The following is a 25,540-nucleotide window of genomic DNA, read 5'->3' on the forward strand; positions in this document are numbered from 1 at the left end:
TGTGTAGCAGAATACAGGGGGTTGGACGATTGACATGCACCAAGGGACAGGAGCACAGCAAACCAGAGTGTTGGCGGAGACCAGGAACAGGGGCGCGGAGTCTAACCTGCCAGCGGTGTTCACCAGGGAGTCCCGCAAGGAACTTTGGGCTTAGCTGCGTCTGACAGGCAGGTCGCGGCCCCCTGCCCTGGTCCTCTGGATGCAGGCTGGGAGTGAGGACACAGAAGGTATGAGAGAATGTCTTTTGAGACGGCTTGAGAGCCGGTGATGACAGTTGGCAGCCTGGAAGCTGCAGGATGGCCTGGAAGCCAGAGGTGACGACCTGGGAGTCGTTGGTATACAATGTCGATGACCAGGAGAGAATAACAAAGTCTCTGGGGGCACTTGTGGTAAACAGTTGACACGGGATGTTGACAACAGATAAGCCTGCGACAATACTTAGAAGCAGCAACTGATGGATGTCCGGGATGACACGGATGTTGTTAGTCAATGGAGGACGACAGAAGCTGAGTGTCGACTGTGGTGTAGACAGTATCTGTCGACAGATCAGGACAAGATGGTGTAAGTCTCTGATGGTGATAGCTGGCTTAAGAGCCAGAGAGGTGCTCGGCAAAACACCTGATACTCGACTGCAGGGATGATATCGCAGGGGTCTTCTGGAGATGGAATGAACCAGGTAAAACAATAACAATAGCTGAAGAAACGCTGGAGACAAGGACACAGGTAAACCTGGATATCCTAGAGCCTTGGGAACTTCCTCTGAACACAGGAGAACTCTGTAACAGGTAAAACAGTTGTTCAAGGCAAGGAATGAAGGCCCAGGGCCTGAGTTATATCCCCCTTGCCTTTCTGTGATTGGCTGCCAGCCGCAGCACTAATCAACACTGGGGAAAGACAGACACACCTGATTACTGCACAGGTGTGTGTGGGTCAGGGATCAGGCTGCAGAACTCAGGGAAGTTCGCTGGAGACTTAATCACTGGGAATGCAGGGCAGCTGCAACAGCAGCAGCTAGGAGCAAACAGGCATAGAAACCTCAGAAACTGACTGAACCAAGTCAGGTTCATGACAGCTTCCCAGTCCTCTGCACCTCGGTCGACTCCTCAGGATCGACTCTTTGTCCCCAAGACTCTGCGAGGTTTAGTCCTCAAAGATTTCCATTCCACTAAATTGGCTGGGCATCCAGGCATGACCAAAACTCTCGAAAGTCTGTCCACAGTGGTCTGGTGGCCCACCATTAAACAGGACGTCACCCGTTTTGTCTCTGCCTGTCCTGTATGCGCTCGACAGAAATCACCCAGAGTTGCACCCATTGGCCAACTTCTACCTTTATCCATTCCAGAAAGACCCTGGTCCCATATTTCTATGGATTTCATTGTCGACCTTCCTTTGTCTTCTCATTTTTCCACCATTTGGGTTACGGTCTATCGTTTTAGTAAAATGGCTCATTTTATACCTTTGCGCAAACTTCCCTCGGCCCAAGAATTAGCTCAACTTTTCATTACTCATATTTTCAGACTTCATGGTCTTCCCAGAGATATTATCTCGGACAGGGGACCCCAGTTTGTCGCCAGCTTTTGGAGGTCGTTTTGCTCCAACCTGGGTATTCAGCTCAGCTTGTCCTCCGGATACCACCCTCAGTCGAATGGACAAACCGAAAGGGTTAATCAGGCCTTGGAACAATATTTACGCTGCTTTGTTGCGAAGTGTCAGACCGATTGGGCAGACTTGGTTCCATTAGCTGAATTTTCTTATAATAATGCCTATCACGTGTCAACCAAGACTTCACCGTTTTTCTGTAACGTTGGTTTTCATCCCAAATGCAATTACTTTGACGTTCCCGTTAAGTCCACGCACTCAATCTCCTCGGCAGTTTCCCTCCTTAGAGACTCTTGGAAGAAGGTGCGTCTTGCCTTGAATCTTTCCTCTGCCCGTTCCAAAATTTTTTATGATAGGAACAGGAGACCCTGCTCATTCAGGGTTGGCCAGAAAGTCTTTCTCTCAACCCGATTTATTAAATTACGCCAGAAAAGTCATAAATTGGGTCCCAGATTTATTGGACCTTTCCTCATCACCAAACAGGTTAACCCGGTAGCCTTCCAGTTGCAACTACCCCGATCATTGAAAATCAATAATGTTTTCCATTGTTCACTTTTTAAGCCGGTTCCCACTCTTTTTCAGCAGAGACAGTCCAGGAGACCGGTTATTATCAGGGGTCACAAGGAATTCTTGGTAGAACAGATCCTTGATTCCAAATTCGTCCGGGGTCAACTTAAATTTCTTGTTCATTGGCAAGGTTATGGGGATGAAGAGAGATCCTGGGTCCCTGATAGACTTCTACATGCTCCCAGACTTAGGGCAGAATTCTTTAAGAAATGTCCGTTTAAACCTGGGGGTAAGGGTTCGGTGAGCCCTCCTCAAGGGGGGGGGGTACTGTTATGACCCCTGCAGTCAGCTCCAGCGCTGACGCAGGGGGTTCTCCGCGGTCGATCCCGGCTGTGACTGTTATTACCCCTGCAGTCAGCTCCAGCGCTGACGCAGGGGGTTCTCCGCGGTGTGTCCCGGCTGTGACGACGCAGCCAGGACGTCGCCGCGTCAGGGGACATCGCCGCGTCAGGGGACGTGGTCGCGTCAGCGACGCACGCCCCCCGTCTGACGTCACGAGCGGCCGGGAGTCTCACGCCCGGCCACTTCCTCAGCGCCCGCCCCGGTTGCCTAGGCGACGGGGGACGCCAGGCGGCCGGGCGGAAGAGGAAGCGCTCAACGCAGCCTCATCCTCCCATGGAAGATGTACTATTTAAACCCTGATGCCGGGACACTCAGACGCCGGTTATAGTTCAGACCCAGCGTCCTGAGTGTTCCCGGTCCCTGGAGCTCCTGTTGGTCCTTGTGGGATTCCTTATCCAGCGTGGTGCATCCCTTCGGCTGTTCTCTGTCTTGTCCGCAGCAGTTCAGCTCTAAGCTAAGTTTACATCCCCATCTTTTGTATCAACATTGCGTGGGTGATCTTATGTGTATTGTTACAGTCTTGCTTATTGAGTCATCTTTTGTGTATTGTTACATTCCAGCGTTTTGAGTCATCTTTGGTGTATTGTTACATGCTTGCTTAGTGAGTCATCTTATGTGTATTGTTACACCTGTGGTGTGGTCTCATCAGCACACTATTCCACACCAGGCCCCCCAGGGTCACTGTTTCAGGAGCTCACTTGGTACCCTCGCCAGTAGGTGTCAGTTAGAGGTTCCCCTTGTTCATCACTGGCCTTGGCGTGTGTGTTGTCCTTAACATAAGACCAGGTGGCATCGAGGTGGGAGCCTGACTAACGGGCTCCCACGAACGCGGCTATTATTGGTGAAGCCTAGCACCCTGCACACACACGTCAACTCCATCTGAGTACAACGGAGGTAGGGCTGGCGAGGTTACCCCACTCCTAACAGTTTTTTTATGTTGTGTTTTTAGTTCAGTTTTATACAAACCACTTTGTTTGATGTCCACTATTATTAGACTGTTATATTGGGTCAGTAAGCACATAAAAAGGAAATAAACTATTGCTGATCAATCCTAGTAATTAAAACAGTTATTGGCACATACTGTATGTACTGCTGGACACCACTGATAGAATTTATAACTTTCAATAGCATATCCAGTAGAATATGGGGTCAATCCTATTATTGCCAAAGGGTGTGAGTTGCCGAGTTAAACGCTGAAAACGGCACCCAAATTAAGTCTATCTTGCACCCTTCACAGGGCCAAATTCACTTAAAAGTGCTCACACCCTTATGGAGGTGTGAGCACTTTTATAGAAATTCAGCCCTCCGTAAAGTGCACCCGGTGCCGTGATGATTCGCACTCGCAAATCATCCGCACGTTATAGGATCGACCCCTTTGTTATTATTTTCAATGCATACAATGGGTGAGATTTAATAGGGCGAGAGATTCAGAAAGTGAGAGATTTGGTAAGAAATCTCCAGTTTTTTTTAAAGTGGCAATCATTTACACTGCAAAATCAAACTGGTTTTGCCGTGTAAATGATTTCCGCTTTAAAAAAACTGGAGATTTCTTACCAAATCTCTCACTTTTTGAATCTCTCATCCTATTAAATCTCACCCAATATATCTGATTTTAGAATTATGGCTTGAAAGTTGCTGTGTCAAATTCTTGCATAGCATATGGGTGTGGTATGACTTGTTGACAGTGACCATGTTGACATTCATTATGTCTTCATAGATATGTTGACATGATGAACTGTCAACAAACCATCCCTGGTTGAATAGTGGTCTCATTGGCAGTTCCAGCTTCTCAGTAGACCTGTAATACTCTTGCTGTCATGCCTAGGGTCTGAGTCAATTTGACGAAGGCCTCAGGCGTAGGCTCGGACCGATGAATGAATCGAGGAGGCTTGATTAGACCCTTGTACATAAATTGTACCGTAGTGCACCCAGAAAAAGGATGAGCAGGAAGCAGGCAGGAGTAGAAGTACAATCAGTTTTATTTAAACAGATGATAACAAGGAAGATTATACTTGGCAACTGGCAGAGATTAACATATGCACGGCAACAGGAATGGTGCACAATGACTATGACAAAGAAGATGATAAAGATGCAGTGTAGCACACTGATGAAGTTTATAAGTGATATGAGCCGATAACCACACTGAGGGCAAAGTACATTACTTGGGGTTGCCTGGGAATACTGATGACTTGGATTGATGATTAGAACATCGATGACAGGAACGAGGGTTATAACATTGATGACTGGAACAATGGTTGGAACATCAATGAGAGGAACGATGGTTAGAACATCGATGACAGGAACGATGGATACAACATAGATGTCTGGAACGATGGTTGGAACATTGATGACTGTATCGATGGTTAGAACATCGATGACTGGATCGATGGTTAGAACATTGATGACTGTATCGATGGTTAGAACATCGATGACTGGATTGATGGTTAGAACATCAATGACTTGAGCGATGGATAGAACATCGCCAGGAATGATGGCTGGAACATCAAACACAGAACAATGATCAGAACATCAACAGGAATGATGGCTGGAACATCAAATGCCGAACAATGGTTAGAACATCGCCAAGAACGAGGGCTGTAACATTAAATGAGGAATGATGGTTGAACCACCAAAAGCTAGGCATGGAACTGCTGAGGCAAGTATCCTTTTTCCTACTTACTGCAGCATTCAGTATAGAGTTGGACATTAGAAGACACAGAGGTGCACTATTCTATTAAGGGCAAACAAAAGGGATTCACCCTGATTTTTTGCCCCAAGTTTTTTTGTCGGTCACTTCAATTACAGAGCATCTCCCCCCCCCCCCCCCCAAAAAAAAAAAACACTTTGGGGTAAAAACACACAATATTCAAAATTGTGACCATGAAAACAGGTCAGTTATCAGTAACTTTGCACTAGGACAAGCTCATACGCTTTTTACTATGCTAAAGTATATTAATGAACCACTCTAATGCTGGGTACACACGAGGACGACAAGGGTCCGATCCCATCAATCTAAATCCAATTCCGACCCATTGGATGTAGATTGTGTGGTGGTTGGGTCCTTTTCTGTCCTGGTGTGGACCGATACCGATCCTGCGGTCGATCGTTATTCAGATCCTACCTGCAGCAGGTAGGATCTGGAAATGACCATACTCCAGGGTGCGGGTCGCCATCGGATCGGACCCGCTCATGGTGCACATCGTGAGTGGGTCATGCCCCGAGCGTCATCGTGAGCGGGTCAACACTGATGACCCGTTCACGATGTGCATTGTGAGCGGGTCGTCCTGGTGTGTACCCCGCATAAGACATCCTGACATAATTTTAACTAGATCGGAGCTTCTTCATATGTTTCATTATTTTCACCTAAAAAGTGACACTTTAGGTCTCTTGCCAGAACAGTAAATGTTGACTCAGATCAAAATGCTTTTGCACGTTTCTTATTCAGGTCAAGTCACAACTTTTATACACTAGCTGATTTTGAATATCTCAATTTAATTTTTTTCACTCCACCCTAGTATACAGTATATGTATTTTTGTCTATTTTGCTTTTATTAAAAATCTATTTAAGGATCACATCTGGTTCAAGTTGTGTTCAAAAGCAAGCAAATACCCATTTTCAAATTATTATTATTATTATTATTATTATTATTATTATTAACAATTACCTGTATTTATACAATCATGAAACAAATTTAATAATCTTTTGCTGTTGTTTTTCTTTTTTCTTTGAATAAAATTTGCGACAGCCAATCCCACTGAACACTTGCAGAGGGGCTACATAGAGGATTCTATATACAAATTAGAGCCTCAAAAAAAATTATAATTACGAAAAATGTATATTTACAATGATCTAATTAAATTCATTAACTAAACTACCGTATACCTTTTTGCTATAGCGCTAGAACAGGGCTGGGCAACACCGGCCCTCCAGATGTTGATGAACTACACATCCCAGCATGCCTTGCATCAGTTTTAGCATGACCACATAGCAAAACTAATGCAAAGCATCCTGGGATGTGTAGTTCATTAACATCTGGAGGGCCGGTGTTGCCCAGCCCTGCGCTAGAAGGATAAGTGTCTTTTGACACAACACAACTCTATTCCCTACACATTTATTCTAGGTTTTTTTTTTTTTTTTTTGGAGGGGTGGGGGGGGTGGGGGGGCAATTAATTTACCAGTATATGGAGTTATCATCCATCGATGTTTAATGTTTGAAGGTATAACTTTTTGCATGCAATGGTTGGATTGTGATGTTTGTCCACATCCATTGGTAAATGTTATGCAGATGATCCTGCTCCCCAGCAATGTTATTGTGCCCTCCAGACAGCCACGCTCAAGATATTGGTGTAACTTCTAATATATGCTTTATGGCACATGCACAAATATACGAAACATTTATACAATCAAATAGTATCTCTGCAATGCTGAATGACCTTTACATTCAACTACAATATCCTATGTTGAATGGTGCCCTTTCATCTCTAATTTTTTTTACAAGTGTATTCAACAGTGTTGAACATGAATTGTATATGCAAAGCATTTACACGGGTGCAATTTGCTTTTTTGACCAGAATCTTTTCTGCATATTAGTGCAATGTATTAAGTTTAAATAATATTTGAAATTTACATCTGTTAACCACATTTACCTTATTTATAATGTGTTATTTGTGAAGGTTAAGTAGTTAATGTTATGTGGTGATGTTCTTTGGCCTGTAATCTATAGCAACCAACAAAAAGGTGTCAACATTAAATAATTGCTCTATCCAAACCTTTTTAGTTCAATATTTGGGGTCTCTGTAATGTTCATACTCCATATATACTCGAGCATAAGCCTACTTTTTCAGAACATTTTTTATGCTGAAAAAGACCCCCCTCGGCTTATACTCGAGTGAGGGTTCCACTTGAGTCAATAAGTTTTCCCAGTTTTTTGTTGTAAAATTAGGTGCCTCGGCTTATATTCAGGTCGACTTATACTCGAGTATATACGGTAACATAACTTGATGCTCTACTAATAATGTCAGATTTAAATTTATGTGTAAATTGTTGTTGTCAGCCAGTAATTATTACTAACTTTTGGCTTCTATTTTGGTTTAAAGTAAATTGATAATTGTAAAGCATCAATGTTATAAGTGTCATGTTACATTTATCCAAATGCCATATTGAGGTAAACAAAGACAGCAAAAAAAAAACTACAGCAGCAAAAAATAAAATTTCCACATAACATGTGTTGCCAGACATATAATTTTTTTTTAAACTAATGTTTTATAGGTGTTATGTCTATGACCTTTGCTACAATAACATACACTTTACTAAGAAATTTGGGTACTTATTTGTTAGTTGGGCACCCACTAAGCTATTTGCTTAGTTTTCCGCATCCCCTAGTCACGCTTCGGGATAGTGGGGGTATGAGTGTACTAACTATAGTGGGCGCCCAACTAACATATAAGTATCAAAATTTGTTACCAAAATGTGTGGACCACTGTTTGTAATTGTAACATTTTGTATAGTGATAATTTACTATGCTGTTGTTCATTTGTGGTTGTATAAATAGTTGGATTGTTTTGCTGTGATAACACAAAATAAACTACATCATGGCTTGTGAAGTAAAAAAAAATAGGATTTTAAATACCAACCGGTAAATCCTTTTCTCGTAGCCCATATGGGATACTGGGGTTCAATACTATGGGGATAGAGATCCTCCGCAGGAGAGACAGGCACATAAGATCTTTCAGTGTGGGTGTACTGGCTCCTCCCTCTATCTCCCCCTCCACTAGTCAGTTAATGAAAAACTGCGCCAAAGGAGAGCAAAGTATATGAGGAGTAAGCAAGTAAATGTGGTGAGATTCATACCAGCACACCGTAACAAAAATAACAAAATGGGTGAAGAAAAACCTATAATAACACCCTATGGTGAAACAACATACTTTATATATTTAAATAAATATATATATATATATATATATATATATATATATATTGTGTGGGTGTCCGGCACTCCCCGCTCTTATCATACAATGCTGCTGCCCGGGTGCCTTCCTAGTGGTATGGTGTCCACAAATATTTCCTTCAAAAAAGCAGGCGTCACTCCGGGGCTTTAGGTGAAGCAATCAGGTGAAGTTTATTACTTCCACGGTCTACGCCGTTTCGGGTATTTAACCCTTCGTCAGGACCATAGGAAATCACAACAAAATAGTGTAACACTATAATAGTGTTACACTATTTTGTTGTGATTTCCTATGGTCCTGACGAAGGGTTAAATACCCGAAACGGCGTAGACCGTGGAAGTAATAAACTTCACCTGATTGCTTCACCTAAAGCCCCGGAGTGACGCCTGCTTTTTTGAAGGATATATATATATATATATGGCAACAAGCCAATACAGGAACGTCACTCGTTCTACAAGGCAACAAGCCAGTACAAGAACGTCATCCGTTCAATAAGGCAAGTTAACTACCTGCAGCAGAAAAATCCGCACTGAGGCGGGCGCCCAGTATCCCATATGGACTACGAGAAAAGGATTTACCGGTAGGTATTTAAAATCCTATTTTCTCTAACGTCCCATGGGATACTGGGGTTCAATACTATGGGGAGGTCCCAAAGCCACCAAAACGGGCGGGAACGTGCGGAGACTGCTGTAACACCGCTTGCCCAAACTGGGAATCCTCCCTGGCCAGGGCATCAAGTTTGTAGAACTTTACAAACATATGCTGCTCCGACCAAGTAGCAGCTCTGCAAAGCTGTAAGGCCGAGACTCCTCGAGCAGCCGCCCAGGAAGTCCCTACAGACCTTGTCGAATGCGCCTTCAATGAGGATGGAATCGTCAATCCAGCCATCCCATAGGCATGTTGGATAGTGGTACGTATCCAACGGGCAATTGTCTGTTTTGATGCTGGAGCACCCTTCTTCTGTGCATCATAGAGCACAAACAGACCATCCGTCTTCCGGAACCTAGAGGTTCGCCTAACATAGACCCTCAGGGTCTGAACAACATCCAGAGAGGCAGGAATCTCTGGATGAGCCAAACTGGACGGGACCACAATTGGTTAAGGTGGAAGGCCGACACAACCTTAGGCAATAAATGCGGCCTAGTCCTCAACTCCGCCCTGTCGCCATGAAAAACCAAGTAAGGGCTCTTGCAAGAAAGGGCTCCATGTTCGAACACCCTTCTGGCCGAAGCCAAGGCCAGCAGGACCACAGTCTTCCACGTAAGATACCGTAAATCGGCCTGCTCCAAAGGTTCAAACCAGCACGATTGTAAAAAGGATAAAACTACATCCAAGTCCCATGGCGCAGTGGGCGGCACAAAAGGGGGTTGAATTCTTAGCACCCCTTGAAGAAAAGTCTGGACCTCAGGTAAGGATGCCAGTTTTCTCTGAAAAAATACCGACAAGGCCGATACCTGGACCTTTAAGGACCCCAGCCGAAGCCCCAAGTCCAAACCTGCTTGAAGAAACCGCAAGAAATTGCCCAGTTTAAACACCGCAGGTGGTAGGTCCTTTTCCTCACACCAGCCCACATATCTTCTCCAAATGTGATGATAGTGGGAGGCCGTCACTGGTTTCCTGGCTTGGGTCATGGTTGATATGACCAAGGAATCCAAACCCTTGTGTCTCAGGATCTGCCTCTCAACCTCCAGGCCGTTAAACGAAGCCGAGGTAAGTCCTGGTAGCCGAACGGCCCTTGAAGAAGAAGCTCTTCCCTGAGAGGCAGACGTCAAGGGTCTTCCACCAGCATGGCCTGAAGATCCCCGTACCAGGCTCGCCGAGGCCAATCCGGTGCCACCAGTATTGCCTCTGCTCTTTGGTTTCTGATTCTTTTTAACACCTTCGCCAGCAGCGGAAGCGGGGGAAAGAGATATACCAGCCGGTATTTCCAAGGCCAAGTTAGGGCATCCACTGCTTTTGCACAAGGATCCCGTGTCCGAGAGCAGTACCTGTTGACCTTGTGGTTCCTTCGAGAGGCCATGAGATCTATCTGTGGGGGCCCCCACAGATCTACAATGGCATTGAACTCCTCTTGATGCAATTCCCATTCCCCTGGATGGAGGTCGTGGCGGCTGAGAAAATCCGCCTCCCAGTTGTCCACTCCCGGTATGAATATGGCGGACAACTCCAGAACGTTTTGTTCCACCCAAGAGATGATCCTGGCAGCTTCTCTCATGCACGGCATGCTCCTTGTTCCTCCCTGACGGTTTATGTAGGCGACCGTGGTCGCATTGTCGGACTGCACCTGCACAGCCCTGCCCTGGAGCATTGGAGCAGCCTTCAGCAGGGCATAGTAAACCGCCTTCAATTCCAGCCTGTTGATATGCAACTTGGCTTCCAACTGGGACCATCTGCCCTGAAGATGGACTCCTTAAACCACCGCTCCCCATCCTCTCTGGCTGGCATCCGTGGTCAACAGAAGCCAATCCTGGATCTGAAAGCAACGGCCGGCCAGTAGATTTGTCGAATCTAGCCACCATTGGAGCGACAGTCTTGTTTGTGCAGAGAGTGTTATTATTCTGCGCATCTGGCGGGGACACCCCGACCACTTTGTCAGGATATCCAGCTGGAATGTCCTTGTGTGGAATCTGGCGTACTGTATGGCCTCGAATGAGGCCACCATCTTGCCCAACAGCCGTAAGCAGAGGTGAACCGACACATGTGGGCCCGCCAACACTTCTACCACCAACTGCTGGATTGCAGCCACCTTCTCCAGTGGAAGGAATACCTTCTGCTCCGCTGTGTCCAGGATCATGCCAAGGAACAGCATCCTTTGACTTGGGACCAGGGATGATTTCTTTAGGTTCAAAATCCACCCGTGGTCCGAGAGAATCCTCCTGGTCAGTTGGATAGCACTGCACAAGGCCCCTGCCGACCCCGCCTTGATTAGCAGGTCGTCAAGGTACGGAATCACATTCACTCGATGCTGCCGGAAAAGGGACGTCATCTCCGCCATAATCTTCGTGAAGATGCGCGGAGCCGTGGACAGGCCAAAAGGCAATGCCTGGAACTGATAATGTTCCCTTCCCAGCACAAACCGCAAAAACATTTGGTTTGGGGGCCAAATGGGGACGTGCAGATAGGCGTCCTTGACGTCTATAGAAGCCAGGAACTCCCCTGGCTTGAGACTGGCAATGACTGAATGGAGGGACTCCATTCGGAATTTGAACACCCGTAGGTACGGGTTCAAAGCTTTCAGGTTCAGAATGGGCATCACTGACCCATCTGGCTTGGGCACCAGGAAGAGGTTCGAATAGTAACCCTGCCCCTGCTCCTGTAGCGGAACCGGCAGAATTACTTTGGACTGGAGCAGTCCCTGGATGGCCCTTTGCAGGAGAATCTGGTCCTCTGCCGATGCGGGGAAGGCCGACTTGAAGAACCTTCTGGGAGGGGTTCTGTCGAACTCCAGCTTGTAGCCCTGTGAAATAAGACTCCTTGCCCAGGAATCTAGGCACGAGGCATCCCACACCTGGCTGAAGTGCGACGGATGACCCCCAACGGTGGGGAGACCCCGTCATGCTGAAGGCTTGGAGGCAGCTGCAGTGGCAGCCCGGTCCTGTGTGCCAGAGGGGTTAGGCTTCCTGAACTTACCTCTTCCGCCTCTGTTGGCATTGGATGCACCTCTGGCCCTGGAGCGAAACCGAGTCCCGCAAAAGGACTGCTGGGTAGGAGAGGTAAATGGACGCTTTGGTGCAGGAGGGGCTGATGGAAGGAAAGTGGACTTACCAGCTGTAGCTTTGGAAATCCACTCATCCAGCTCACTCCCAAAAAGTCTTTCCCTCGAGAAGGGCATACTCTCAACACTACATTTGGAGTCCACGTCCACTACCCACTGTCGCAGCCACAGGGCCCTTCGGGCTGAGACAGCCATGGCAGAGTTGCGGGCATTAATGGCCCCCAATTCTTTCTGGGCCTCGCATAGGACCTTAGCCGTGTCCTGAATGTGACGCAGCTTTTCACCTATCTGCGCCACCGACATGTCCCCCAGCATACCCTCCTGGATTTGGGCGGACCAAGTGTGAATAGCCTTAGCCATTCAACAACAGGCCAGTACAGGACGTTGTGAGGCCCCACTAGCCATATACATAGACTTGAGTGTGGTGTCCAGTCTCCTGTCAGCCCCGTCCTTAAGGGTGGAGACACCCGGGACCGGGAGCAATACCTTTTTAGAAAGGCGTGAAACGGAGGAGTCCACAACGGGAGGCTCCTCCCATAATTTTCTACCTGCAGGTTCAAAAGGATATGCATTTGCAAACCTCTTCGTAAGCTGGAACCTCCTCTCAGGGTTCTTCCAGGCGTTTTTAAAAACACCCTCTAATTCCGCCTGCTCCGGAAAACACACAGATTGTTTTTTCTGTGTCATAAAGAAAGAGTCACCCTCCATGACCTCCTCCAGAAGGTGCTCTAAGACCTCCCTAATGGCTCTGATTAGAGGTTCAGGGCCATGGACTGGTGCCTGTTCCTGTACAGGCTCCTGATCCTGCAACTCCTCCCCCTCATCAAGGATATCATCCTCATCTGTATCGGGGGCCACAGCCGACAAGGGCCTTTTCTGAGGCTGGCTAGACTGGCTGGGAAAAGGGGTGATAATGTCCACCCTAGCTGACAGGATGGCTAAGTCCCCTCTGAGTCTGCTGTGTATTAGCAGCAAGCTGGGATGAGACTGAATCTAACAGCGTTTTAATGCTGCTGGCCCATGATCTCCCTGTGACACCCCACTGGGAGGGGTAGCCCCACTGGGTTGTGGAGACATACACGGTTCACAGGTAACCTGAGACTGTGAGGCAGGGATAAACTTGGTGCTGCACACCATGCAGTTCAATTTCTTCACCATTGTGAAGCTGGAAACTCAGCCACGCCACACACACACGCACACAGGGGCGGATTGGCCGTTTCCCGGTTGACCGGTCCTTAAGACCCCAGAACCGGCTGCTCTCCCCCTGTCTGGGCCACGGACAGCTTATCTGCGACCACAGCGTTTTGCCCTGATCAAAGATGGCCGCGGGAGGGCTGCTGCGTATGCGCGGCCGCAAGCAACTCCTCCAGCGGTGCTTTGCTAGTGTGCCCCAGATCCTCTCCAGCAGCAGAGCCGGCCTAGGGGGGAGCTGGTAAATGGTACATGCTCCTGGGCTCCGGCTGCAGCAAGACGGTTTCCGAAAGGGGGCACATTATAGTACACACGATATGCCCAGTACACATTATAGCACACACCGTTATGCCCAGTACACATTATAGCACATACCGTTATGCCCAGTACACATTATAGTACACACCGTTATGCCCAGTACACATTACAGCATACACCGTTATGCCCAGTACACATTATAGTACACACCGATATGCCCAGTACACATTATAGCACACACCGTTATGCCCAGTACACATTATAGTACACACCGTTATGCCCAGTACACATTACAGCAAACACCGTAATGCCCAGTACACATTATAACACACACCGTTATGCCCAGTACACATTATAGCACACACCGTTATGCCCAGTACACATTATAGTACACACCGATATGCCCAGTACACATTATAGCACACACCGTTATGCCCAGTACACATTATAGCATACACCGATATGCCCAGTACACATTATAGAACACACCGTTATGCCCAGTACACATTATAGTGCACACCGATATGCCCAGTACACATTATAGTACACACTGTTATAAGTATATATTATAGCACATAAGTGCCGCTTACCTACATGCCTGTTGCTAGGGGTTATATGCTCCTTGCAGGGGTTACATGCTGGGGGGCATTTTATGCAGGTTGCCACAGGGGTGAGGGTGTTTTATGCTGGTTGCCATGAGGCGGGGGGGGAGGGGTTGGCATTCTAGGTCCATTGCCACAGTGGAGGGTGGGGGGCATTTTTTGCTTTTTGCCACGGAGAGGGAGAGGGGGGGTCGTTGCCCAAGGGCTGGAAAAGCCGACATGCTGCTCAGCAGAGTAGATGAGCGGGCTGTCATCATGGCAGGGGACTGGATGTGGCTGGAATAGCTGACACGCTGCTCTGAGTTGTCTTAGCCACATCCAGTCCCCCGCCACCCTGACAGCCCGCTCACCGACACCTACTCTGCTGAGAGCGCATCCCATCCTGTCATGTCCCGTCCCCCCCCCCGCTCTCAGCAGCGGATTGGACTTACATGGCGGGGGGCGGCCCGGGGGACACATAGTGACTCTGACATGGTAACCTGCTCTCAAAATGCAGGGCACGCGGCTTTAGGGTGCGCAGCGGCAGCAACCTGTAAAATCTACAGTGATTGGCTGCCAGGCGGCCACTGTTCAATGATTGAGTCCTGGCGGCCGCTGCAGTGATTGGCTCGCAATGGCTCACGGCGGCGGCTCACAGGTACAGAATCTGCACAGCATGTCCTCGGGGACCCCTTTAGTTTTAAAAACTGAGTCCCCGGGGACTGTTTTGGGATAAAATACACGCTATAGCGCGCTTTTGCGAACCCTGGGTCACTACATGCAGTGTAATGTGAATATGGGTCACTACATGCAGTTTAATCTGAATATTAGTCACTACATGCTGTGTAATGTGAATATGGGTCACTACGTGCAGTGTACTGTAAATATAGGTCACTACGTGCAGTGTAATGTCAATATGGGTCAATATGTGCTGTGTAATGGGAATATGGGTCACTACGTGCTGTGTAATGTAAGTATGGGTCAATATGTGCTGTGTAATGTGACTATGGGTCACTACGTCTTGTGTAATTTGACTATGAGTCACTATGCACTGTGTAATGTGACTATGGGTCACTACGTGCTGTGTAATGTGAATATGGGTCACTACGTGCAGTGTAATGGGAATATGGGTCACTATGTGCGAATATTGGTCACTACGTGCTGTGTAATGTGACTATGGGTCACTACGTGCTGTGTAATGTGACTATGGGTCACTATGCACTGTGTAATGTGACTATGGGCTACTACGTGCTGTGTAATGTGAATATGGGTCACTACGTGCTGTGTAATGTGAATATGGGTCACTATGTGCGAATATTGGTCACTACGTGCTGTGTAATGTGAATATGGGTCACTACGTGCTGTGTAATGTGAATATGGGTCACTACTTGCAAAAAAACAGAAATAGGAAATTCCCTCCACTGGCGCCTATATAAGATTTTAAACAACGTTCCTATGTATGCTGGAACAGTCCTCTTCTCCACAAACTGACATGCATAAATGATAGTGTATGGTCCTACGTTACTTTTTATATGGTAACGTCTCCTCTTCTCCTAAATCGACTGCTTATATTGGATCGGGAGAAAAACCAGGTCTCAATTCCAAATCAGAGCTTTCACTCGATCCAGTTGAAATCCCAAAAGAAAATAGAAAAGGGGCATATGGTGCAATACCACCAGATCGGATAGAGAGACTGAATGAACAGCTCTCAAAAGCGCATGTAAACAAAGGATGATGGCCCGGAATCCGTCACCCGATGTCGGCTCCAATCTGTAGTCAAAACCAGATCCAGTTCAGTCTAAAATCAACACCAAAGTCCTCCGAACGCGTTTTCGGTCATCACCTTGAGAAAGGTCATCGTGATGACCGAAAACGTGTTCGCACTGACAGTGGCTGTAAGTCAGTGGCAGCGCGGGCAGCGATGCATGAGAAACACTCCCCTCCCCTCCTGGAGGTTAGAAGCCGCTGCACAGTGAAGCAGGTTCCGCTCTTCCTCAGCTGGTCAGCGGGCTGGATCACTGCAGCCAGGTACCGGGGAGTGGAAGGGCGGGGGTCAGGGGAGAGCGGACACCTGGGGGGAGTGCAGCCCCGGAGTGCAGCGCAGGCAGCTGGGAGAGGGGCAGCCAGGAAGTGGGGGGACTGTGGGGCGGCAGCGCAGAGCTTTGATTCCTGGCTCCCCGCTATCCATGGTGATGGAGGCATTTATGGCACTAACCTGGGAGATTACTGGGAATGTGAGCCAACGGGGAGCTGGGGAGAGGGAGTGGCGGCAGCCTGGAGGGGAGAGAGGGATTTAGGGAGAGAGGCAGCATCATGGGGGAGAGGAAACCAGGGAGAGCAGTGAGATGGGACAGCAGGAGAAGGGGTGGCTTTGGGGCAGAAGAAGACAGGGTGATGGGGTAGGAAAAGGAGGAACATGGGGCAGGGTGATGGGGTTATTAATATATTATTAAATAAAATAATAAAATAGAAACCGGCTCCAGGTCTCCTGGCACAGGGGACGTGGACTTGCAGGGATAGCTTAGGATCAGGGACTCCCGCTGATGGCTCAGGGCAGCTAGGCCGTGTGGCTTTGTAAACCACATGACACTGTGCGTCAGATAAATCACATGTGATTTATCTGACGCAAAGTGGATGTAAAAAATGGCACATCAAGTGTCACATTTATGTAGGCCTCCTGCAAAGCTGCCAGGGAAGTTCAAGGGAAATCAGATCCAATTTACAGGTCAGATAAATCTTATTAGGGCCTTTACATCTCCCCCTGTCCTCTCTCCTCTCACATCACCTCCTGTCCTCTCCTTCTCTCACATCTCCCCCTGTTTCTCTCCCTCTTTCATCTCCATGTTTCTCTCCTCCTCTCAAGTCTCCCCCAGTTCCTCTCCTCCTCCCACATCTCCCCGTTCCTCTCCTCCTCTCACATCTCCCCCTATTACTCTCACATCTCCTCCTCTCACGTCTCCCCGTTCCTCCTTTCACCTCTACCCCTGATCCTCCTCCTTTCACGTCACCCCCTGTTCCTCCTCCTTTCACCTCTCCCCCTGTTCCTTCTCTCATGTCTCTTTCGTGTTCCTTCTTCTGTCATGTCTCCCCCTGTTCCTCTCTCATGTCTAACCCTTTTATGTCTCCCCCTGTTACCCTCTCACGTCTTCCCCTGTTCCTCTCCTATCCTCTCACGTCTCCCCCTGTTACTCTCATGTCTCCCCCTGTTCATCTCCTCCTCTCAGGCCTCCCCCTGTTCCTTCTCCTCTCTCATCTCTCCCTGCTCCTCATCTGAAGTGTCTCAGTTCCTCCTCTCACGTCTCTACCTGTTACTCCTCCTTTTAAGTCTCCCCCTTTACCTCCTCTTGCGTCTCCCCTTGTTCTTCCTCCCACATTTTCCTCTGTTCCTGTTCTAACTCTCACATCTCCCCAGGGAAGATGACAGTGCCTATTTTTAGTCCCAGTACAGTCCTGGAGTGTGTGGTACAAGGCAGGAGGGAGCTGTTGCTTTTGATAAGGGGGTTCCCTGCCTTTCCCTCTTTAAAAGACTCCACCCCCTTCATTGACTCCACCCCTTTTGTAGGGCTGCTTTTAGAAATTTCCCGGGCTGGTTTTTCATCCCAATTCGCCCCTGCACGCACACACACTGTTTTGTAAGTGTGCAATACTGAGGCTATATGTTAAGGAGCTAAACAATCTTAACTAGCCGGTGTGGAAGAAACAGAGCTACTTGGGAACCAGTGCACCCTGCAACCTGAGCTCACAAATTTGAGAGAACTGGTTTACAGTAAAAAACACATTGATTCTATATTCATAAAAAAACACAGTGTTACAGTATAAAGGTTTACATATGCTAGGCAACGCAATGCAAGCGTTAATTAGCGCTATAACTTGCTGTCTCTGCTGGCAGAAAAGATCCAAGATCCACCCCACCGATGAGGAGCTGTAATGGCGACCTCAGCATGCAGGAAGAAGCAGGAAGTATGTTAAAGCGCGCCCAGCAGAGCCTGGTCCCGCTCTGGGCTAAGCCCCGCCCCACCACGGAGCTGGCGCTGTTTGCAATACAAAGCTGTCATTTTAAACTATATCTGCGTTTTTTGCAAAAACCAGATACTGCCATAGCCCTGGTGGTCCAGTGGCTATCTATACATGCCAGTAAATATATTAAAGATGGGGGGTTCGCGCGGTACCTGCGTGAGGTCCGCCGCTACTGCCGCCGCCATCTTGCCGCACATAAAGTCAGGGTACCCCCTGTGGGGAACCCCGACTAGTACTCACCACTTGTAGTCTTCAGACCCTGCCAGGGGTGTGCGGCAGCTGGGGGGTCTGCTTGCCCCAGCGCAATGCTGTGCGGTGACAGAAAACCCAATCTCAGGACAAAGTCCTGCAGCAGGGCAGCTCTGCGCCTGAAGAGGCCGGTGACTGACCCTTCCCCTGGCACCCTCGAAGCAGGAATGCTGCCTAGGTCTAAAAGCAGCGCCCCAAAATAACAAACTAAAACAAATTGTAGAAAAATCTCTCTGGAGCTCCCAGAAGTGCAGCCTCTCCTGAGGCACATTTTTCTAAACTGACTAGTGGAGGGGGAGATAGAGGGAGGAGCCAGTACACCCACACTGAAAGATCTTATGTGCCTGTCTCTCCTGCGGAGGATCTCTATCCCCATAGTATTGAACCCCAGTATCCCATAGGACGTTAGAGAAATATACTTATTGTATTTGAGTAGCTCAATGTTAGATTATATAAGCATAGTAAATTATATTTTGAATACAATTTTAATTGTTTTAAAGCTGCCTAAATAACTAAGAGAGCACTTCAGTTTCTGATGTGAAGGATGATGGGGCATTACCAACGGGTAGGGTGCGGTCACGCACCTGTTTTAAAAAAAAAGAAGAAAAACTGGGGGTGCGGGCGGGCGGCCATCCGCTCAGGTAGAAAGGACATGCTGTCACTGCCTCTCTCCCCCACTCAGCACAGGGCACTGAGCAGAGTGTGCTGGGCTGGGGAGAGCAACTTGTCCTCTCTACTTCCACTGCCCGGTTCTCTGGAGTGGAGGAGGGGGACCCAGGCCTGGGTAAAAGGTGCCTGCAAAATGTGATTGTTTTCCTTTTTAAGGTCCCTCATCTGTGGTCACAACTCCATAGAGAATTTCTGTCATGAGGACACTACCACCTGACCAGCTGTTGAAGTCCCCTCTACATGAAAGAACACCATCTCCACCGGCGGAAGGTGAGAAACATCACTTAAGCAGGGGCCAAAAAGTATAAATAAATACCAAAAAATTATACATATATTATATTTCAAACATAAAATGAACATTATTTTATAATAACAGAAACAACGGCAACTGAACAACATTGCAGTGTTTTCAAGAGAACAGCCATTAATGTGATTTTAAAATAACAATATGCACCTTTTAAAATGATAGACAAATGAATACATTTAATCATTATGGTCACATTAAGAAATTAAATGTTTGTCTGTAATTTGCAAAAAAAAATATTACTGTACCTGTGATGGAACATGTTTGTTGCTAAATTTACAACAATTTATGTTGTTTGGTCAATGATGTATTTGGTTTGGATTTATGATTTCACAAATTAACAAACAAACAAACAAACATAACATAACATTACCAGTGTTAATGATAGATTTTGTGACGTGGTATTTATTTGTTAATATTTTCAAACATTAACACTAATGGTGCGTAGACATGGTTCAATTCCGTTTTCGATTCGATTTCTATTATATTGGGTCTATTCGACCTGCTCTGAGGTTTTTTCTACTCCTTTTCGATTTCCACTATTTTCTATTAGATTTTTCATTTGATGTGCATTAGATTTGCTTTTACATTTGCTATTAGATAAACACTGGCTTCAGGCAGGAGATGGACATCGAATCGAATGCTGCAGTCAGGGGCGGGCTGGGCCGGGGGGCAGAGTGCCACATGCCCCCCAGGCCGGTCTGACTATTTACTGGCTGGGCCGGCTGCCGCAGCCGTCCCCGCCACAGCCGCCTCCCTGTCCTGCAAGCCTCGGCCGCATGAATGTAGCCTAAGGCGACGGCCTCTCCAAAAATGGCCGCCGCCTAGAGGAGACAGACACTAGAGGTACTGCCATACCTCTAGTGTCTGTCAGAAGAGAACAGCGCTGCCAGCGCTGCCCGGAAGTACAGATTCGGGTAGCGCTGGCGCGCTATTGAAATGAACCCTTTGACAACGTGCAGTGGCGTCACTAGCCAGGTGAGGGGGGTGCGGGCCGCACTGGGTGTCACCAGTCTCTGGGGTGACACCCAGAGCTCTGAGACGGCCGGTGTTCTTTGTCCCGGCCCTGGCTTAGTCAGTCACTCTCAGTGACAGCCAGGACAGGGCAGCAGGCTGTGAGCGGCTGCGGCGCACAGACGTGGGGGGGACCTATCCCAGTCACTCCGCACACGGAATTGAGCCGCCCGCTGCCGAGATATCCGGCCCCTCACAACACGGAGGTACGGTGTCAGCGCTATATTGCCTCTGCTCCCGCTCTGCAGATCGCTGATCCCCTGACCCCCCGGCGTCTGGGCTTCGGCACTGCTCAGCCTGACACCCGGTTTCTATTGTGCCCATACTTACACACAAGATGTTGCCCTGTTTCTGAAGTGACACTGCACGGTGGGCTCCAGTATAATAGTGTAATAGTACACGCATCTTGCCTGTTAAGGCCTGGGACTGCCTGCTATACATTCTTTACATAGTGGTGCTGCCTGTAATAGGTCCTGCATGTGAATCTATGGGGGCATATGTGAGTGTAATGGGCATCATGGTGTCGGGTATATGTATTGCACTGTGTGTGCATATCTGGCACTGGGGGCATATCTGGTTCTGTGTGGGCATGTGTGGCACTGTGGGGCATATGTGTTTCTGGCACTGTGGGGGCATATCTGGAACTGTGGGGACATATGTGTATTTGGCACTGTGGGGGCTTATGTGTCTCTGGCACTGTGGGGGAATATCTGGCACTGTGGGGGCTCATGTGTCTCTGGCACTGTGGGGGAATATCTGGCACTGTGGGGGCTTATGTGTCTCTGGCACTGTGGGGGCATATGTTTAATGGACATCACATTGTGCGGTGTAATGGGCATCATTGTATGGGGCGTATAGGGCATTACGGTGTGGGGAGCATTGGGTAATTGCCATCACAGTGTGGGGTGTAATGGGTATCAAGGTGTGCGGCATAATGTGTAATTAGCATCACAGAGTGCGGTGTATTGTGTAATTAGCATTGTGGTGTGGGGCGTAATGTGTAACTGGCATCACGTGTGCGGGATTGTGTAATTGACATTACGTCATGTGTAATGGGTATAGTTCGCTAAAATGTGCAATCTGCAGGTACACAATACAATCATGGTACAGACCACACCCCCAATTTTTCGGCGCCCCTTCGGCGCGCACAAGCGTCCGCTATCCGTCTTACAGAAACTTGGCGGGGGGGGGGGGGTGTGACACCATGAGTTCCTACACCGGGTGACACCAACCCTAGTGACGCCACTGGCAACATGCATGCATGTACCCTGGCTCCACCCTGCAAGAAATATCACTCCCCATGGGCCATGGCAGAAATGAAACCTTTGGCATGAAGCATGTAACCCCTGGCAACAAGTGACGTTCCTCTGATAATGAGCATGTAGGTAAGCAGCAGTTATATAGTATAATGTGTAATAGGCATTATTATATTTAATGGGCATTATGGTATTGGCATTATGTGTACTGGGCATTACAGTGTGTGGCATTATGTTGTTGGAATTATGTGTAGTGGGCATTACGGTATGTGGCATTATATTTAATTGGCATTGCGGTGTTGGCATTATGTGTAATTGGCATTACAGTGATGGCATTATGTGTAATGGGCATTACGGTGTGTGGCATTATGTGTAGTGGGCATTATAGTGTATATTTTTTGCAATGCACCTTCGGCACGCACTGTCCCCATTTCTGGTGTATGTGTGTGGGGGGGAAGGATTGTTTAATCCTTGCTGCATACTAGAGGGGAGGGGGTAGGGTGGTGAAACGATGGCGATGGTGATGGGCCACTTGCTTGTGTTGCCCCCCAGGCTGAAAGTTGCCAGCCAGCCCCTGGCTGCAGTGAACACATTAGATTTGCACTATCTACTATTAAATTTCCACTATATAGTCTTGGCTGCCAAAACAATTTTTCTATTCAATTTACACTACACGGGTGCACGCATTGGGATCGAATCTGGATCGAATGTAGCAAAACCATTCGATGCCCATTTGATTTTCTATTTGACTTTACTTCTAGAAGCAAAATTTAATAGAAAAACAGTGCATTTCTCAACGTGTGTATGCTCTATTACAATTAACTACTTAAAGTGGGCCACACAACAACAATGTTGATTTCAGAATGTGTTAGTGCTGAAGTTGAACAGTAATGTGCTAATGTGTATAAGTGACGCTATTTACATTTTTCTAATGTATCATCTGTGCATGGTTTATTTTTTAGTTGCTACAGCACAATAAATGTTCTTTATGGGAGTTTCCAAACCCAATGCGGTTGTATAATAAACTTTACATATATGGATTTACACACTTTTGAATGTGCAATAATATTGTTTTTATTTTTTAGTGGCGGATGGCCAGCATCCTTCAGACACCCAAATACCCAAGGATGAACAGGACATTTTTACACTTAATTTTATGGAGATCTCTGCAGAAGTTCAACCGCCACCACCACCACCACTCAGATCACCACAATCAAGGTTTAGGGGGTATTCAATCTTTGTCGTGCTCCCGCAGCCATCTCCCTACAGGGGAGATGGCTGCGGGGCCCTATTCAATGCTGTCTTCCCCGACAGCATTGAACAGGGGTTCTCGGCAGAACGGGCCCGACATCACAAGCTGTCGGGCTCGTTCTGCCGAGAAAAGCCGGAAATAGGCGAGCTCCCGGCCAGAGCTCGTCTATTTCCGCCCTTAACTCGCGGCCACGCTTCTTTCTCGTCGCTCGGCGGCCGGGACATTGAATCCCGACCGCCGAGCTCAAGTCGAGCAAAGAGAGAACGGGACAGGGGCACAGCCGTGCCCCTGACATTGAATACCCCCCTTAGTCTTTCACCTCCCCAGGCTACAGTGAATCCTCTACTCATTCACACCTGTATTACCCAGCATGCATTCTCTGCTACTAAGGTAGGCCAAAATTTAGACCACCATACCACACGGCTGCAGCGGACCACCACGCAACACTAACGTAACATGTAGTGTATTATGTTGGATTGTCGCCAGGACCAAATTGCCTTTCACAAATACCTACTTTCAGTTCTTAAAAACACTGCCTCCACAAGCCAAGACATACAAAGAATATTAGGGAGCCAAAGCCAGGCTACAAGAGAATTGAACACTACCCTAATAAATGTTGTTGAGAACATTGTAGCACATCATGGGGGTGTATTCAATGCTCAGACCGCAAGCTATGATGGTGAGCAGTGCCGATAGCTCGACGTCAGAGTATTCAACTGCTTCCCCTTCACTCGTATTTTCACCTTGCTGGTTCTTTTCAGTGAGGTGTAAATGGCGAGTGTGCCCATCAAAACGACGAGACTCGCCAGGAAATGCAGTGGACTCGCTGCATTTGTGGTGAACCTCCCCGTTTAATGGGATCCTCGCCGTCCTCTTACAAAGAGGATTCTGGCAAAACATTGAATACGGCGAGGAGGGTTGGATGGCTTTTCCTTGCCGAAAATAAGCCATCCTCACCGTACAAATTGAAGTTCTTGCATATGAAGGGACGAAAAAAACAAGCGGATGGTGTCGTGCCAGCTGATTAGCAGGTTAACTGGGGAACAGGAGACATCACAGCTGGTATGATAGATCACACCTGCGTTCACTACTACATACATTCACAAGTGACATTTAGAAAATCAACAACAAACACAATAATATTGTAAGTTATAAATATCTTCATGCACTAATTGTAAGAGGCCAGCCATCATTAGTAGTTGGAAAAAGGAATTAACTAATAGCCTAGTGGCTTATAGTTATAGGTCGCCTACTGAAGTGGTTTGTCAAGCTGCTCCTACTGGGGGGTGTCAATCCCCTGGTGAAATTACAATAGAAAAAGGGGGGTGGGTGGAGCGCTAAGAGCAATAATTGGTTTTACAATCAGTTTCTATCAACATGAAAAAATTATTTCTAAAATAAAATACTCAATCAGTGTGCAATTGCACTGGGTAGGTATACAATCAATGCATGGATAGCATAATATATTGCACACAATGTATAATATGACAAAACATTAAAAATGTACATTATAATATGAAAAATAAAAATATGTGAAAAATGGGTCTGATACTTATGGTCTGGAGTCCCGTTTCACCCAAGGGTGGGAGACGATGGTATTTGAAAAATCCTGGGGTCAATCCTTGTATAGCTGAAAGGGGATAGGGTCCATTTAACCTTGCTGGATTCTTTTTTCATGCTGGAGGATGATGTTAGAGCCCCTGTTGGAGTGCGGGGAGTCCTCAACAATGGTGCGGAATTGTTATCCTTATTGTGCAGGTGGTGGTTCCCAGATGGATATTGCAGCTGTTTGACCCAGGTGTTTGCAAAGTGGGGGAAATCGGTCTCCAATATTGTGATAGTGAGAGGTGGTGGGAGTCAGACCAAAGATGCCCAATTAAAATCAGCAGGTGCTCCCTGACATGTTTCGCTGTCCAACTGACAGCAGCCACCCCTCTGGCATTAGTCTGTCTTCAAATTTATCATAGAGGGTGGACTGTCTGAGGATGTAGGAATCATGACATGAGTGAGGAAATCTGCAAACACACTCATGATTTTGAGATTTGCATCACAGACCACTTGCACATTGGTACTTTTGCAATGATGTCTATTATGGTAGGAGCGCTGGATACCTCTAGGTGATCTCAGCGGTATGGGTGTGTAACATTAGGCATGCCAGCTTTATGACAGAAAGCTAACCTGACATCATGCCACTGAATCCTGGCAGATAGACTCAGCAGAGTGTGGCTCTTAAGCATCCAGCACCTGAGTGAGGTAGCGGGAGAGAGTGGCCTGTGAGATGCCAATGCCTCTGCCAGTAGCCATAAACTACAATACACCTAGGAGTTTATGCAGGCCTGAGACAGCGCGTGAGTGGCCTGTCTTAGGACATACAGTACAGATGGAAAATGTCATGATCGAGCTGGAACATCTGTATAACCTCATCATCCGGCAATGCATGCAGATTACATTGCACATTAAATAAATGAGGCCTGGGCAGTCTCTGCAGAACCTGTACAACCCGCTGATTATGTTCAGTTTCATGACCCCAGCGTCTTCTTCTGCGCTGCTGGCAGAGCATCAGATATGTCACAGCCTCAA

The 25,540-nt window shown here is 47.5% G+C and overlaps 1 long non-coding RNA gene across 3 annotated transcripts in view; it reads right to left on the bottom strand.

Moving 5' to 3' along the window:
• The window catches only part of LOC146075213 (uncharacterized), an 81,229-nt gene that overhangs the window by 41,657 nt on the left and 14,032 nt on the right, over positions 1 to 25,540 (bottom strand). The window contains exon 4 of one of the 3 annotated variants that reach the window (XR_014473526.1): positions 4,990 to 5,053. The exons of the other annotated variants lie outside the window; for them this stretch is intronic. This is a non-coding gene — a long non-coding RNA (uncharacterized LOC146075213). Of the gene's footprint in view, positions 1 to 4,989; positions 5,054 to 25,540 lie in introns of those variants that run through there. 3 annotated transcript variants of the gene reach the window in all.

This window comes from Crinia signifera, chromosome 4 (assembly GCF_055691185.1).
Source record: "Crinia signifera chromosome 4, ASM5569118v1, whole genome shotgun sequence".
Lineage (NCBI taxonomy): Eukaryota > Metazoa > Chordata > Amphibia > Anura > Myobatrachidae > Crinia > Crinia signifera.